The sequence below is a fragment of the Giraffa tippelskirchi genome, chromosome 2 (assembly GCF_054371585.1).
Source record: "Giraffa tippelskirchi isolate mGirTip1 chromosome 2, T2T-mGirTip1v1.2.pri, whole genome shotgun sequence".
Taxonomy (NCBI): domain Eukaryota; kingdom Metazoa; phylum Chordata; class Mammalia; order Artiodactyla; family Giraffidae; genus Giraffa; species Giraffa tippelskirchi.
Genome location: NC_137276.1, coordinates 123944061 through 123961283, shown reverse-complemented (window position 1 = coordinate 123961283; position 17223 = coordinate 123944061). Strand labels below are relative to the sequence as shown.

General features: G+C 40.5%; 1 long non-coding RNA gene across 1 annotated transcript; it reads left to right on the top strand.

Moving 5' to 3' along the window:
- The first annotated feature begins 1436 nt into the window (after positions 1-1436).
- Positions 1437-16925, top strand: LOC145522868 (uncharacterized). The gene is made up of 2 exons (XR_014066201.1): positions 1437-1610; positions 14442-16925. It is a non-coding gene; the product is annotated as an uncharacterized LOC145522868 (long non-coding RNA).
- Positions 16926-17223: the final 298 nt, after the last annotated feature.

Below are 17223 nucleotides of genomic sequence, written 5' to 3'. Positions count from 1 at the left end.
GATTCCATACCTCAATATATCTGCATTTCACAGGAGCTAGAATCAAACTCTCTTTAAACACTGAGTCAGTTTCACCAGAGATGCACATATTGTGCCCAACAAAACCAACGACAGAAAACTGAACACTGAAATTGTTCCCATTCTCTGAAAGAAACTTTTTCTTGGTCAAGCAGCTTTTAAAAGCATGACCTAGAATTTCTTTCCCTGCTGGTTTTTTTTTTTTTAATTTTCTTCCATTTATTTTGTACATTTCAACAATTTCTAAGCTGGCTACAGATCCTGAATTAACAATTGGGAACATTTTTATAAGTTTCAGTTAAGAGCTTATGAACCATTATGTAGCTCAGCAAGAAAGTTCATGACAGAGATGTACAATTACTTTTCCACTGGAGTTCCATTTTTCTCTTCCTTCTTTCCAGCTAAAGGTAAAAAGGCTCTTAAGGTCATCAAATGAAAGAATGTTCTGTCTCTCAAAAGAAGAGGTTCTCAGTAAACCAAAATGTTCCAGTGAAAAGCACTTTCTGGGAAAAATGGTATGAAATTGTTGAAACCATGTTTCATATTTGGTTCAGGTCCCTCCCAGATAGTGTTCTTTTTTCATAAAGCTGGGGAGGCAAGCATGTTAAAGCTAGAAAAGCAAGAATATCTGCTGGAATCACACTGAAAAACCTGCCAGGTTATGATGCTGTTTCCCTTTTATTTCTGTTTGAACTGCAATAAAGCTGGCACTTTCAAAACACAAAAGCCAAGTTCCTGCTGTGACTTCCCAAAGTGCTTCTCAAAATACCCGTGCAGCAGCTGACACATAAAAAAATGTACATGAATGTCTGGCTGGCTTCCCAGAACCTTTCTGAAAGCACACAGCCCTATTTTCAGGTAGGTTTGGTTTATGATGCTCTGCAGTCTGTTTCCTAAGAATCCTGATATTCCCACGTAGCTTGAAGCTGTGCTGTAGCCTGACTCATGGTCCTGGACTCAGGAATGTCCACAGGCGGTCAGGATTGCTTCCCCATCCTAGAGTTAGTCAGGGAAGGTGGGTTGAGTCCTTGGGAGCCATCAAGAGTCCAGGATTCTATCATGGTTCTGCTAAGTTGATGTTTAATGATGGTCTTTTATTAAATGCCAGTTTCCTCATCATAAAATGAACAGATGAACATACAGATGACAAATGTAGAAGTATAACACAGTTGTCAAGCATGTGTGCTCAGTCACTCAGCCATGTCCAACTCTTTGTGACCCCCAGGGACTGTAGCCTGCCAGGTTCCTCTGTCCATGGGATATTCCCAGCAAGAAAACTGGAGTGGGTCTCCATTAAAGACCTGCCTGGTTGATGCCATGGGCATCTGGGCACCAGGAAGACTTTATTCAGGCCAAGTTTCTATCAGTTCCAATAACTTGAAGGAAGCTTTCAATCAAAGGTTTAAGAATACATCACAAGGATTAGGGGGGCGGGGCTAAGATGGCGGAGGAATAGGAAGGGGAGACCACTCTCTCCTCCACAAATTTATCGAAAGAACATCTGAACGCTGACCAAACTTCACAAAACTACTTCTGAAGGCTGGCAGAGGACGTCAGGCTTCCACAAAGACAGCACATTATCTTCAAAAGAGGTAGGAGAAATTATAAAAGATAAAAAGAGAGACAAAAGAGTTAGGGACGGAGACCTGTCCCGGGGAGGGAGTCGTAAAAGAGGAGGAATTTCCAAGCACCAGGAAACCCTCTCACCGGCGGGTGTGGGGGAAGATTTCTTATCTCGGAGGGCAACGTAACTGGGAGGAAAAAATAAATAAAATCCACAGATTACGTGCCTAAAGCAACTCCCAGCCAAGAACCCCAGACGCTCGCATCATCCGCCACCAGCAAGTGGGGGCTGAACGGAGAGGAGCGGGCGGCACTGCCTAGGGTAAGGACCGGGCCGAGTGCCCCGAGGGCAATCTGAGGGAGCTAACGTGAGATAGTGGCCTAAACTGTGGGACAGCCAGAGAGAGACAACTATCCCGCGAAAAGCCCAACTCTAGGGCACTGCGGGCCCGCTCACAGAACAAAGGACTGAGCGATACCAGAGGAGAGCTAGCCGGCTGCGGACCGCCCCATCCCCCGCCGGATACAGCAGGCAGGCGGGGCCAGCCAGAGCCGGAAAGGGGCAAACTCGGCCCCAGAGAGGGCACCCCCTACCAAACTGCAAACAGGCTCCCAGTTTCTAAGCAAAGACTGCCTGAGATCCCAAAGGGTCGACAGCCGCCGGGAGGGTCGCAGCCAGAGACCAGCTCCCCAGAACCGACACAAAGCACACCGGAGCCGGGCGCGCCCGTAAACCGAGGCGGGGACCAGGGAGGTGATAAGCCGCACCGCCCCAACAGTGGGGAGCGTGCTCGCCAAACTCCTGGCCGCCTGAGCAGCTCCGACCGGGAAAGGCACAAGCCGTGGGCGAAACCGAGTCTGCGCCTTTGTGGAGTAACCGGGAGCCTGAACCTGAGCGGCTTAGACCTGGGAAGTGCACGCATCTCAGGGCCCACTCCCCTGCCCACTCCCCGACGGAGTAACCTGAAGCCTGAGCAGGGTAGACGGGGAAAGCACCCACGCCGTGAGCGGGGGCGAACCCAGTGCAGCCGAGACACTGCGAGCTCACCACACACACGCCAGATTCGCAGTGTTCCTTCCTCCCCACAGCACGATTGAACAAGCGAACCTAAAGAGATCACCTCCACCGCTTTGTTGCAGGGCGGAAATTAGATACTGAAGAGATCTCCAAACAGAAGCCAAATAAACAGAGGGAAGCGCTTTGGAAGGGACAGGCCAACAGATTAAAATCCCTGTAGTTAATACCGACTGCATTGAAAAGGACCTGTAGATCTTGAAAAGTATAAGCAGGAGTAAGGATCTATCTGAAACTGAGCAGACCCCACACTGCTCACAACAGCTCCAGAGAAAGTCCGGGATATATATTTTTTTACTATTATTATTATTATTTTTTTAATTAAAAAAATTTTTTTTCTCTTCTTTCCTTTTTCTTCAAGTCCTCTATCAAGCCTTTAACTTTCATTTTCATAACCCACTATTAACTTGCAAAAAAAAAAAAAAACCCTATTTTTGAAGCAAACTACATACGTATATCTTATACCTTTTGTATTTTCTTTTTCTACTGTTTTTTTCTGTTTTACTTTTTTTTACTGTTTCTTTTTTTACTGTTTTACTGTTTTTTTTTCTTTTTACACTGTTTCCTTTTTTCATTTTTTTTTATATTGTAAGTTTTATAAGAGTCTAACCTCTACTCTAGATTTTTAATCTTTGTTTTACATATTTGATATCAATTTTGTACATTTAAGAACCCAATCTTTAGGACCCATTTTTACTCAGGAGTGTGATCACTGGCCTGATTACTCTCTCCCCCTATTGATGCTCTTTCTTCTCCCCCAGGGAACCTCTATCTCCCACCCTCCTCCTTCTCTTCTCAACCCAAATCTGTGAATCTCTGAGGGTGACCTGGGTACTGGAGAACACTTCAGGAACAGGATACTGCCCAGATCTCTCTCTCCCCTCTTGATTCCTCCCTTTCTACTCATGCTCACCTCTATTACCTTCCTCCCCCCTCTCTATGTATCTCTGTGAACCACTCTGAGGGTTCCAAACTGTGGAAAGCACAGAGGGAAGTGCTTACTGGCTAGATTGCTCTCTCCACATTTGAATTCCCCTCTTCCCCTCCTGGTCACCTCAACCCACCCCCCCCACCTCATCTCTCCATGTAACTCAGTGAACCTTTCTGGGTATCCCTCACTGTGGAGAATCTTTTCACCATTAACCTAAAAGTTTTATTATTGATGCTGTATGGAAGGAGAAGTCTTGAGGCTACTGCAAGAATAAGACTGAAAGCCAGGGGAAACATTAATTAATAAGAGACCATCCAATAGCCTCCACATATACACTGAAACCAAGCTCCACCCAAGAGCCAATAAGTTCCAGAGCAAGACATACCACGCAAATTCTACAGCAACGCAGGAACATAGACCTGAGCATCAATATACAGGTTGCCCAGAGGCACACCAAATCCATAGACATCTCAAAAATTAATACTGGTCACTCCATTGCACTCTAGAGAGCAGAAATCCAGCTCCACCCACCAGAACATGGACACAAGCTCCCCCAACCAGGAAGCCTTGACAAGCCACCTGTCCAACCCCAACCACAGTGAGAAACCTCCACAATAAAGAGGAACTTCATACTACCAGAATACAGAAGGGCCACGCCTAACACAGCAATCTAAACAAGATGAAAAGGCAGAGAAATACTCAGCAAGTAAAGGAAAATGAGAAATGCCCACAAAACCAAACAAAAGAGGAGGAGATAGGGAATCTATCTGAAAAAGAATTTAGAATAATAATAATAAAAATGATCCAAAATCTTGAAAGCAAAATGGAGTTACAGACAAATAGCTTGGAGACAAAGATTGAGAAGATGCAAGAAATGTTTATTAAGGACTTAGAAGAAATAAAAAGGAGTCAATATAGAATGAATAATGAAATAAAGGAGATAAAAGACACTCTGGAGGGAACCAACAGTAGAATAACGGAGGCAGAAGATAGGATAAGTGAGGTAGAAGATAGAATGATGGAAATAAACGAAGCAGAGAGGAAAAAAGAAAAAAGAATCAAAAGAAATGAGGAAAACCTCAGGGACCTCTGGGACAATATGAAACGCCCCAACATTCGAATCATAGGAGTCCCAGAAGAAGAAGATAAAAGGAAAGGCCATGAAAAAATACTCGAGGAGATAATAGTTGAAAATTTCCCTAAAATGAGGAAAGAAATAGTCACAGAAGTCCAAGAAACCCAGAGAGTTCCAAACAGGATAAACCCAAGGCGAAACACCCCAAGACACATATTAATCAAATTAACAAAGATCAAACACAAAGAACAAATATTAAAAGCAGCAAGGGAAAAACAACAAATAACACACAAGGGGATCCCCATAAGGATAACAGCTGATCTTTCAATAGAAACCCTTCAGGCTAGAAGGGAATGGCAGGACATACTTAAAGTAATGAAGGAGAATAATCTACAACCCAGATTACTGTACCCAGCAAGGATCTCATTCAGATATGAAGGAGAATTCAAAAGCTTTACAGACAAGCAAGAGCTGAGGGAATTCAGCACCACCAAACCAGCTCTCCAACAAATGCTAAAGGATCTTCTCTAAACAGGAAACACAGAAAGGATGTTTCAACACGAACTCAAAACAACAAAGTAAATGGCAACGGGATCATACTTATCAATAATTACCTTAAATGTAAATGGGTTGAATGCCCCAACCAAAAGACAAAGGCTTGCTGAATGGATACAAAAACAAGACCCCTATATATGCTGTCTACAAGAGACCCACCTCAAAACTAGGGACACACATAGGCTGAAAGTGAAGGGATGGAAAAACATATTGCATGCAAACGGAGACCAAAAGAAAGCAGGAGTCGCAATACTCATTTCAGATAAAATAGACTTTAAAATAAAGGATGTGAAAAGGGACAAAGAAGGACACTACATAAAGATCAAAGGATCAATCCAAGAAGAAGATGTAACAATCATAAATATATATGCACCCAACAAAGGAGCACCACAATATATAAGGCAAATACTAACAAGTATGAAAGGGGAAATTAACAATAACACAATAATAGTGGGAGACTTTAATACTCCACTCACGCATATGGATAGATCAACTAAACAGAAAATTAACAAGGAAACACAAACTTTAAATGATACAATAGACAAATTAGATTTAATTGATATTTACAGGACTTTCCACCCCCAAACAATCAATTTTACCTTTTTCTCAAGTGCACATGGAACTTTCTCCAGGATAGATCACATCCTGGGCCATAAATCTAGCCTTGGTAAATTCAAAAAAATTGAAATCATCCCAGCCATCTTCTCTGACCACAATGCAGTAAGATTAGACCTCAATTACAGGAAACAAACTATTAAAAATTCCAACATATGGAGGCTAAACAATACGCTTCTGAATAACCAACAAATCACAGAAGAAATCAAAAAAGAAATAAAATTATGCATAGAAACGAATGAAAATGAAAACACAACAACCCAAAACCTATGGGACACTGTAAAAGCAATGGTAAGGGGAAGGTTCATAGCAATACAGGCGTACCTCAAGAAACAAGAAAAAAATCAAATAAATCAACTAACTCTACACCTAAAGCAACTAGAGAAGGAAGAAATGAAAAATCCCAGGGTCAGTAGAAGGAAAGAAATCTTGAAAATTAGGGCAGAAATAAATGCAAAAGAAACAAAAGAGACCATAGCAAAAATCAACAACACTAAAAGCTGGTTTTTCGAGAAGATAAACAAAATTGACAAGCCATTAGCCAGACTCATCAAGAAACAAAGAGAGAAGAATCAGATCAACAAAATTAGAAATGAAAATGGAGAGATCACAACAGACTCCACAGAAATACAAAGGATCATAAGAGACTACTACCAACAGCTATATGCCAATAAAATGGACAACTTGGAAGAAATGGACAAATTCTTAGAAAAGTATAACTTTCCAAAACTGAACCAGGAAGAAATAGAAGATCTTAACAGACCCATCACAAGCACGGAAATCGAAACTGTAATCAGAAATCTTCCAGCAAACAAAAGCCCAGGACCAGACGGCTTCACAGCGGAATTCTACCAAAAATTTAGAGAAGAGCTAACACCTATCCTACTCAAACTCTTCCAGAAAATTGCAGAAGATGGTAAACTTCCAAACTCATTCTATGAGGCCACCATCACCCTAATTCCAAAACCAGACAAAGATGTCACAAAAAAGGAAAACTACAGGCCAATATCACTGATGAACATAGATGCAAAAATCCTTAATAAAATTCTAGCAAACAGAATCCAACATCATATTAAAAAGACCATACATCATGACCAAGTGGGCTTTATCCCAGGAATGCAAGGTTTCTTTAACATCCGCAAATCAATCAATGTAATACACCACATTAACAAATTGAAAGAAAAAAACCATATGGTTATCTCAATAGATGCAGAAAAAGCCTTTGACAAAATTCAGCATTCATTTATGATAAAAACCCTCCAGAAAGCAGGAATAGAAGGAACATATCTCAACATAATAAAAGCTATATATGACAAACCCACAGTAAACATTATCCTCAATGGTGAAAAATTGAAAGCATTTCCCCTAAAGTCAGGAACAAGGCAAGGATGCCCACTTTCACCACTACTATTCAACATAGTTTTGGAAGTTTTGGCCACAGCAATCAGAGCTGAAAAAGAAATAAAAGGAATACAGATAGGAAAAGAAGAAGTAAAACTCTCACTGTTTGCAGATGACATGATCCTATACATAGAAAACCCTAAAGACTCTACTAGAAAATTACTAGAGTTGATCAATGAATATAGTAAAGTTGCAGGATATAAAATTAACACACAGAAATCCCTTGCATTCCTATACTCCAATAATGAGAAAACAGAAAGAGAAATTAAGGAAACAATACCATTCACCATTGCAACAAAAAGAATAAAATACTTAGGAATATATCTACCTAAAGAAACAAAAGACTTATATATAGAAAACTATAAAACACTGATGCAAGAAATCAAAGAGGACACAAACAGATGGAGAAATATACCGTGTTCATGGATTGGAAGAATTAATATAGTGAAAATGAGTATACTACCCAAAGCAATCTATAGATTCAATGCAATCCCTATCAAGCTACCAATGGTATTTTTCACAGAACTAGAACAAATCATCTCACAATTTGTATGGAAATATAAGAAACCTCGAATAGCCAAAGCAATCTTGAGGAAGAAGAATGGAACTGGAGGAATCAACCTGCCTGACTTCAGGCTCTACTACAAAGCCACAGTCATCAAGACAGTATGGTACTGGCACAAAGATAGAAATATAGATCAATGGAACAAAATAGAAAGCCCAGAGATAAACCCACACACATATGGACACCTTATCTTCGACAAAGGAGGCAAGAATATACAATGGAGAAAAGACAATCTCTTTAACAAGTGGTGCTGGGAAAACTGGTCAACCACTTGTAAAAGAATGAAACTAGAACGCTTCCTAACACCGTACACAAAAATAAACTCAAAATGGATTAAAGATCTAAACGTAAGACCAGAAACTATAAAACTCCTAGAGGAAAACATAGGCAAAACACTCTCCGACATAAATTACAGCAGGATCCTCCATGACCCACCTCCCAGAATATTGGAAATAAAAGCAAAAATAAACAAATGGGACTTAATTATAATTAAAAGCTTTTGCACAACAAAGGAAACTATAAGCAAGGTGAAAAGACAGCCTTCAGAATGGGAGAAAATAATAGCAAACGAAGCAACAGACAAACAATTAATCTCAAAAATATACAAGCAACTTCTGCAGCTGAATTCCAGAAAAATAAACGACCCAATCAAAAAATGGGCCAAAGAACTAAACAGACATTTCTCCAAAGAAGACATACAGATGGCTAACAAACACATGAAAAGATGCTCAACATCACTCATTATTAGAGAAATGCAAATCAAAACCACAACGAGGTATCATTTCACACCAGTCAGAATGGCTGCTATCCAAAAGTCTACAAGCAATAAATGCTGGAGAGGGTGTGGAGAAAAGGGAACCCTCTTACACTGTTGGTGGGAATGCAAACTAGTACAGCCACTATGGAGAACAGTGTGGAGATTCCTTTAAAAACTGGGAATAGAACTGCCATATGACCCAGCAATCCCACTGCTGGGCATACACACCGAGGAAACCAGAATTGAAAGAGACACGTGTACCCCAATGTTCATCGCAGCACTGTTTACAATAGCCAGGACATGGAAGCAACCTAGATGTCCATCAGCAGACGAATGGATAAGGAAGCTGTGGTACATATACACAATGGAATATTACTCAGCCATTAAAAAAAATACATTTGAATCGGTTCTACTGAGATGGATGAAACTGGAGCCCATTATACAGAGTGAAGTAAGCCAGAAAGAAAAACAACAATACAGTATACTAATGCATATATATGGAATTTGAAAGATGGTAATGATAACCCTATATGCGAGACAGAATAAGAGACACAGATGCATAGAACAATTTTATGGACTCTGAGGGAGAAGGTGAGGGTGGGACGTTCTGGGAGAATAGCATTGAAACATGTATATTATCATATGTGAAACAGAACACCATTCCATGTTCGATGCATGAGACAAGGGCTCAGGGCCGGGGCAATGGGATGACCCAGAGGGATGGGATGGGGAGGGAGGTGGGTAGGGGGTCCAGGAAGGGGAACATATGTAAACCCATGGCTGATTCATGTCAATGTATGGCAAAAACTATTACAATATTGTAAAGTAATTAGCCCCCAACTAAAATAAATAAATTTATAAAAAAAAAAAAAGAATACATCACAAGGATTAGTTGAGAATGAATGAGAACCACATGTACATTACAGTTCTATGCATTGACATATACACATGGGGTTTCTGACACCACGGTGTCTGGATTTCAGTTTCTCCTCTATAAGGAACTTGATGTAAAAGAAACTAGACTCTACCTCTTCCTGTTTTTCTCAAACTTAGGCCACTTTTGAGTTTCTAACACGTGTTATTAGTCAAAAATTTCCCCATATATGACATTCTGACATGGGAATTTCTAAATAATAAATTCTGTAAAATACCAGCTACCCACGTTGTTGATTAGTCTTCCAAAAACTTCATTTTCTGCTCAGTGCAGCCACTCTCTCTGCTAACAGCTAATATTTGCTGAACTGCTGGTGCAAACCTAGGTCACTTCACTTAATGATCACAACTCCATGAAGTAGGGATAATAATTATTCCATTTTACAGATATGCAAACTGAGGCTCAGAGATTTTGACTAACTTGTCCAGGATCTCACAGCTAGGATATGACTAACAAGTCTGATTCTAGGACCAAAAAGCTGAACTATTTTCCTGAACTAACCTGTGGCCTTTTAAGCTTTCTGCGCTTCTTCCTGGGTTCTACTCTCTTTACTTTCTGAGTGATGTTTTGACAAGCAATGAGTTAAAACTACTTTTTTTCTTGTGTGTGTAAGAAGTATACCTTTCTGATTTGGAGAAGGAAATGGCAACCCCCTCTAGTGTTCTTGCCTGGCGAATCCCATGGACAGAGGAGCCTGTCAGGCTACAGTCCATCGGGTCGCAAAGAGTTGGGTATGACTTAGTGACTAAACAACAAGAACAATAACTTTCTGATTAGGGGAACAACTGAAAATAAATTCCCCCATTGTTGATCCTGTGCAACGTCATAACTGTCTTCCCTTCCTGAAGCAACAGCTACTATTTAACCTTTCAACACCAGTTAACATGCAAGCATAAAATACTATATATGTATATTGCAGTCATTTTCAAAGTGGAAGTACATCCCATCAGGGGCTTTCCATATGTATGCCTCTTTTTGATTTATTAACCTTCAAACGTCCTGTAGTTTTTGATAAGCCCCTGAGTTAGAAATACCCTCTGGGTTGAGCCCTGTAACTAATGGGAGTGTGCATCCTCTGTGTTGGGGCAGAAGAAGGTGGAGGTCCCCTGATATGTAGCAAATCTTCCCATCACCATCAGCAGGAAATACAGACTTTCACATAGTCTAGAAGGAGAGTGTGCTTATTCACCGAAGTCTATGAACACAGTGCCAAGGTTCTCAGCAATTTTTATGAGCCTACAAAAATGTTTGGAACTAGAAAAACAACTAATGGCCCCAAAATATGAACAGGAAACTGCAAAATGAAAAAGAATACATTTAAGTGAGTGTCTAAACACAGCAATGGTCTCAAGCCTTTGTATTTCATATTTTCACTACACATGAAAACAATTTATGAGTTAGATTTATTTCTTAGTATGTAAAATGACTGCCTAGCAATCACAGCTCACTGTAAATTAAATGACTTAATTACTGTCTCTGAGGGACTTCCCTGTAGCTTATATGGTAAAATATCTGCTTGCAATGCAGGAGATCCAGGTTCGATCCCTGGGTTGGGAAGATCTTCTGGAGAAGGGAATGGCAACCCACTTCAGTATTCTTGCCTGGAGAACTCCATGGGCAGGGGAGCCTGGTGGGTACACTCCATGGGGTCACAAAGAGTCAGACACGACTGAGCAACTAACACGAGGATGACTGTCTCTGAAATTATCTTGTTTATTTTTTCCCTTGCTTATTATCTATCATCTTCTACTAGAATACCAGCTCTACAGGAACAGGGACCTAGGCTTTCTTTTTAATTTTTGCATTTCCATTGTCTGGGCCGGGTCTAGTGTACTTATGATATACTCAGAAAATATTTGTTGATGAACGAAACACACACACACACACACACACAAAGACATGTACACAAGATTAGTTACTATATGATACCCTATACCTGCTGCTGCTGCTGCTGCTGCTAAGTCGCTTCAGTCGTGTCCGACTCTTAGCTACCTCATGGACTGTAGCCTAGCAGGCTCCTCTGTCCATGGGATTTTCCAGGCAAGAGTACTGGAGTGGGTTGCCATTTCCTTCTCCAACCCTATACCTAGGAGGTAGTATATTTCTACTTAGAGTAGGTGGTAAGTGAATTAGCTTGTCTGAGGGCAGGATAACCCTGGAGAGACTAGGAATACAATGGAAAAGAAAATAAAGTCGTTCCTGGAACCCCCAGTTGGGATGTCATGTTAATCCCACAGTGCCATGTATCACAAAGGGGCTTGGGAGACTGAGTGACAGTTACAAGCTGTTTTTTTCTTTTTCTCCCACGTGCACACAGTTAATCGTGTGCTGCACCAGCTAGGGGACTTCCCTGGTGGCTCAGACGGTAAAGCATCTGCCTATAATGCTGGAGACCGGGGTTCAATCCTTGGATCGGGAAGATCTCCTGGAGAAGGAAATGGCAACCCACTCCAGTATTCTTGCCTGGAAAATCCCATGGGCAGTGGAACCTGGTAGGCTACAGTCCATGGGGTCACGCACCAGCTAGGGTAATTCTGAAACTTTGGTGATGCCATGTGGATTAGTATGTAAATGGGTCCACTCCTGGCAGTGCATAAACAGCAAGATTTCATCGTGTAACAGGCAGAGTGAACTTTGAAGCACATGCTATTTGGAACACTGGGCTGTTTTGTTTGTTTGTTTGTTTTTTTAACTGGGGAAACAGTCACTTTTACAGCAACAAGGCAGATCCTGGGAGGGTGGCTGAACTTCAGGGTACTGTCACAATGCACAGAAGTGCCTCGTTGTTTGGCTACCTAACCCTTTGCCCAGATAGCAACCTCTTGGCTTTCTCAGGTCTCATGTTGTTTTCCTCAGCTGCTCTCTTTCTTCAGAGCTAACATCTCTTTCATGCCCTTGTTCAGAACCAAATCTTTTTATTCCAGTATGTCCACTGAATCAAGCCTCCAGATGGCCCAGCCTGTCCTTGCTTCTCCCCTGCCTTCCCCATCTACTCACAGACCCAGGAGATTCACCCCTAGAATTATCTTCTGGAAATGGTATTACTAAGCAGAGACAGCCTTCACAGAAGACGGGGAGAAAACTACAATGAGTGTTAGGGTTTTTTTAGGAACTATTTCACATTTGCTTCTAAAAATATAATATAAAAATTGATTTTGAATATCAATAGGGCAAGTCAATTTACAATTGTCTGAAGTTTTCAACAAAACTTAAGTCATTTGAGAATTTGACAGTATTTGGACATAAGTTAAAATCTGAAATTGAGGTTTGGGGAAATTTAGTTTGAGTAATTATTAATTTAAATCTTCGGGGGGGGAAGAATAGCTCAGAATTTAAGTAAAATATGGAAAAATGCTCATTAGTTCTAAGTTTATCTGAACTTTTGATCCTAAGAAATTAAGTTTTGTTATTCACTATGTCAGACTTCGACAAGCTTTCATCAGATTTTTAATCAGAAAATAATATTTATCCTTATTCAAGAACTAAATTTCTTCCTAAAAGAACCTAAACATGATTGAGATTGTTTCATATGAATATGTGCATATATATATATATATATATATATATATATTTAACAGAAGACAGTAATAGCAAGATTACTTCTGGGAAAAAATGCTTAAATGGTTTACAGCTTGGAAGAATATTTTATGTAAATTAAATCTACTTGCCTATGGCCAAAGAATAAAATTGGGCAGTAGAAAATTTCCCAGAGGATAGGGGTAAAAAATATTTTCTAATGATATTTTGAAACCTAATAAGTATATAGATGGATAACAACAAAACATGTCTTGGTAACCTCTTTAAAAATGACTCTAACTTTTGGTAGGGGTGATTTAGGGCTTGTTGGGATTTGGGACTTTTAGCCTGTTAAATGATTTGAATAATGATTTGGCTATAATGCTTAATTCCCCATCGCTCTGTAATAAAATATGCATTTTCAGTGTTCAAACTGCATTTTGGTCTATCAGCTCTTAAAGTGACAAATATCATTTCTAACTTGATGGACAACCAAAATCTGATGCTCTTTAGGGGAACATCATATATGAAAAGAAGGCAAAAATAAAGTTTTAAAACTTTCTGGACTTTTTGCAAAGATGTTTGAATGAGCTGAGACAAAAGAGCTGATTTTAACCTTGGGCCCGTCTGCAATGTAGGGAAATCTTGGGAAGGCACTTAAACTCTCTGGGCTTCATCTGTAAAATGGGATGCTCCTATTTTAACCCACCTCACAGTAAAAATAAAAACAAAGCACTATACATGGTGAAGGAAACCAGAATACATTACCCAAAATATGCTGCTTTGGTGTACTAATTTTCTTGATATAAAGGCACTTAAAAACCAGCAGGGGTAAGAAAGACACTCTGACTTTCCTTTTTCTTCCTGAAAGCAGGAGAAAAAACTATCAAATGAAAGGTATCCTCCCTGTACCAGGAGCAAAGAAGACATTCTTATCACCAGAGATGGGGAATCTGGGGCTGAAAAATCCATATAAACACATCTTGTTAAATTCACCCTTTTCTTCCTAGTTGCTTCTTCATCACTTGCTATTGTTGTTTAGTTGCCAAGTCATGTCCGACTCTTGTGACCCCATGGACTGTAGCCTGCCAGGTTCCTCTGTCTGTGAGATTTCCTAGGTAAGGATACTGGAGTGAGTTGCCATTCCCTTCTCCAGGGGATCTTCCCGACCCAGGGACTGAACCCATGTCTCCTGCATTGCAGGTGGATTCTTTACTGCTGAACCACCTGGGAAGCACTCATCATTTGCTACCCCTAGCCCAAATCCCCTATCTTGCAAATTCTTCACAAATTTATCATTTCTTTGTCTAAGGTATAGAAGAGCTTCCTGCTCTGGTTACTTCTTTTTGCTTTATTCTCTTGTGAAGTTTCCCCTGTTCATGTAAAACTTTAATAAAATTTGTATGCTTTTCTCCTGTTAATCTATTTTCTGTCAGTTTATTTCTTAGGCTCAGCTGGAGACTCTAAGAGATGGTGGAGAATTTTTTCCTACTAAGAACATGCCTTGAAAAACATAAATGCTGAATGCAGAGTTCCAAAGAATAGCAAGGAGAGATAAGAAAGCCTTCCTCAGCGATGAATGCAAAGAAATAGAGGAAAACAACAGATTGGGAAAGACTAGAGATCTCTTCAAGAAAATTAGAGATAACAAAGGAACATTTCATGCAAAGATAGGCTCGATAAGGGACAGAAATGGCATGGACCTAACAGAAGCAGAAGATATTAAGAAGAGGTGGCAAGAATACACAGAAGAACTGTACAAAAAAGATCTTCACGACCCAGATAATCACAATGGTGTGATCACTCGCCTAGAGCCAGACATCCTGGAATGTGAAGTCAAGTGGGCCTTAGAAAGCATCACTACGAACAAAGCTAGTGGAGGTGATGGAGTTCCAGTTGAGCTATTTCAAATCCTGAAGATGATGCTGTGAAACTGCTGCACTCGATATGCCAGCAAATTTGGGAAACTCAGCAGTGGCCACAGGACTGGAAAAGGTCAGTTTTCGTTCCAATCGCAAAGAAAGGCAATGCCAAAGAATGCTCAAACTACCGCACAATTGCACTCATTTCATATGCTAATAAAGTAATGCTCAAAATTCTCCAAGCCAGGCTTCAGCAATACGTCAACCGTGAACTTCCAGATGTTCAAGCTGGTTTTAGAAAAGGCGGAGGAACCAGAGATCAAATTACCAACATCCGCTGGATCATCGAAAAAGCAAGAGAGTTCCAGAAAAACATCTATTTCTGCTTTATTGACTATGCCAAAGCCTTTGACTGTGTGGATCACAATAAACTGTGGAACATTCTGAAAGAGATGGGAATACCAGACCATCTGACCTGTCTCTTGAGAAACCTGTATGCAGGTCAGGAAGCAACGGTTAGAACTGGACATGGAACAACAGACTGGTTCAAATAGGAAAAGGAGTACGTCAAGGCTGTATATTGTCACTCTGCTTATTTAACTTATATGCAGAGTACAGTATGAGAAACGCTGGGCTGGAAGAAACACAAGCTGGAATCAAGATTGCCGGGAGAAATATCAGTAACCTCAGATATGCAGATGACACCACCCTTATGGCAGAAAGTGAAGAAGAACTGAAGAGCCTCTTGATGAAAGTGAGAGAGGAGAGTGAAAAAGTTGGCTTCAAGCTCAACATTCAGAAAACTAAGATCATGGCATCTGGTCCCATCACTTCATGGGAAATAGATGGGGAAACAGTGGAAACAGTGTCAGACTTTATTTTTGGGGGGCTCCAAAATCACTGCTGATAGTGATTGCAGCCATGAAATTAAAAGACGCTTACTCCTTGGAAGGAAGGTTATGGCCAACCTAGATAGCATATTTAAAAGCAGAGACATTACTTTGCCAACAAAAGTCCGTCTAGTCAAGGCTATGGTTTTTCCAGTGGTCATGTATGGATGTGAGAGTTGGATGGTGAAGAAAGCTGAGCGCCGCAGAATTGATGCTTTTGAACTGTGGTGTTGGAGAAGACTCTTGAGAGTCCCTTGGACTGCAAGGAGATCCAATCAATCCATCCTAAAGGAGATCAATCCTGGGTGTTCATTGGAAGGACTGATGTTGAAGCTGAAACTCCAATACTTTGGCCACCTCATGCAAAGAGTTGACTCACTGGAAATGACCCTAATGCTGGGTAGAATTGGGGGCAGAAGGAGAAAGGGACGACAGAGGATGAGATGGTTGGATGGCATCACTGACTCGATGAACATGGGTTTGGGTATACTCCGGGAGTTGGTGATGGACAGAGAGGCCTGGCGTGCTGCCATTCATGGGGTCACAAAGAGTCAGACACGACTGAGTGACTGAACTGAACTGATAAAGCCAAATTAAGTTATGAAGTTGAACCACATGGAACTGCCATTTTTCCAGGTGACAGTGGTCCAACAATTCTAAGATAAAGTTTATTATATTTTTGCTAAACCATATATGTGTTAATACCAAACAGTAAAAGAAAAAAAATGGGACAGTGGTATTGGACAAAATATCAACTTTAGGAACCTGGTAAAGTGCTTAACTTTCAACAATTCTATCAACAAAACATGAAGAAAACATGATCAAGCATCTTTTTTTTGTGCCATACTCTGCTGAGTACTAATGATATAAAATGATAAGAGAGCAAGTTTCTGCCCTGAAGGAATTTGAATAAGTGCTAGTAATAAAATATATCAAAATCTTCTTTTAGCCAAGTTGAACGTACCTTTCTGAAAAATCTGAAGTTTAATATGAAGCAGTTGAATTTGGGCAGTTAAAGGGGCATCTTCGCAACACAGAGCCTTAACAGCTGAGACTGGGATGACACAACCCGGACACTGATCTCTGTATTGTTGGCCTTGGAGACTCCCAGCACTCTTTCTGGTTCTTCTTTCTGCAGTCCCTGGAAATAAACCCTACGTTCAAGTGTGGAACTAACTCGGGTACTAGGAATGACCTTAGGTCGCCTCTAGCAGTTTATGTAACTGCCAACTCAAAGATAGTCAATTTAATTACTCCCCTGGGTTTTTCCTGTCTCCACCCTCTATGACATGGATTAGAAAAGGCAAATACTGGGTTGGTCAAAAGGTTCATTTGCGGTTTTCTGGACAATGTTATAGAAAAACCTGAATGAATCTTTTGGCCAACCTGATACTTTTCATCAGTTTTCAATGGTGGGGGAAACTTGATATGGAATTTGATATCAGTAAAATGACTAACTGGAGAAA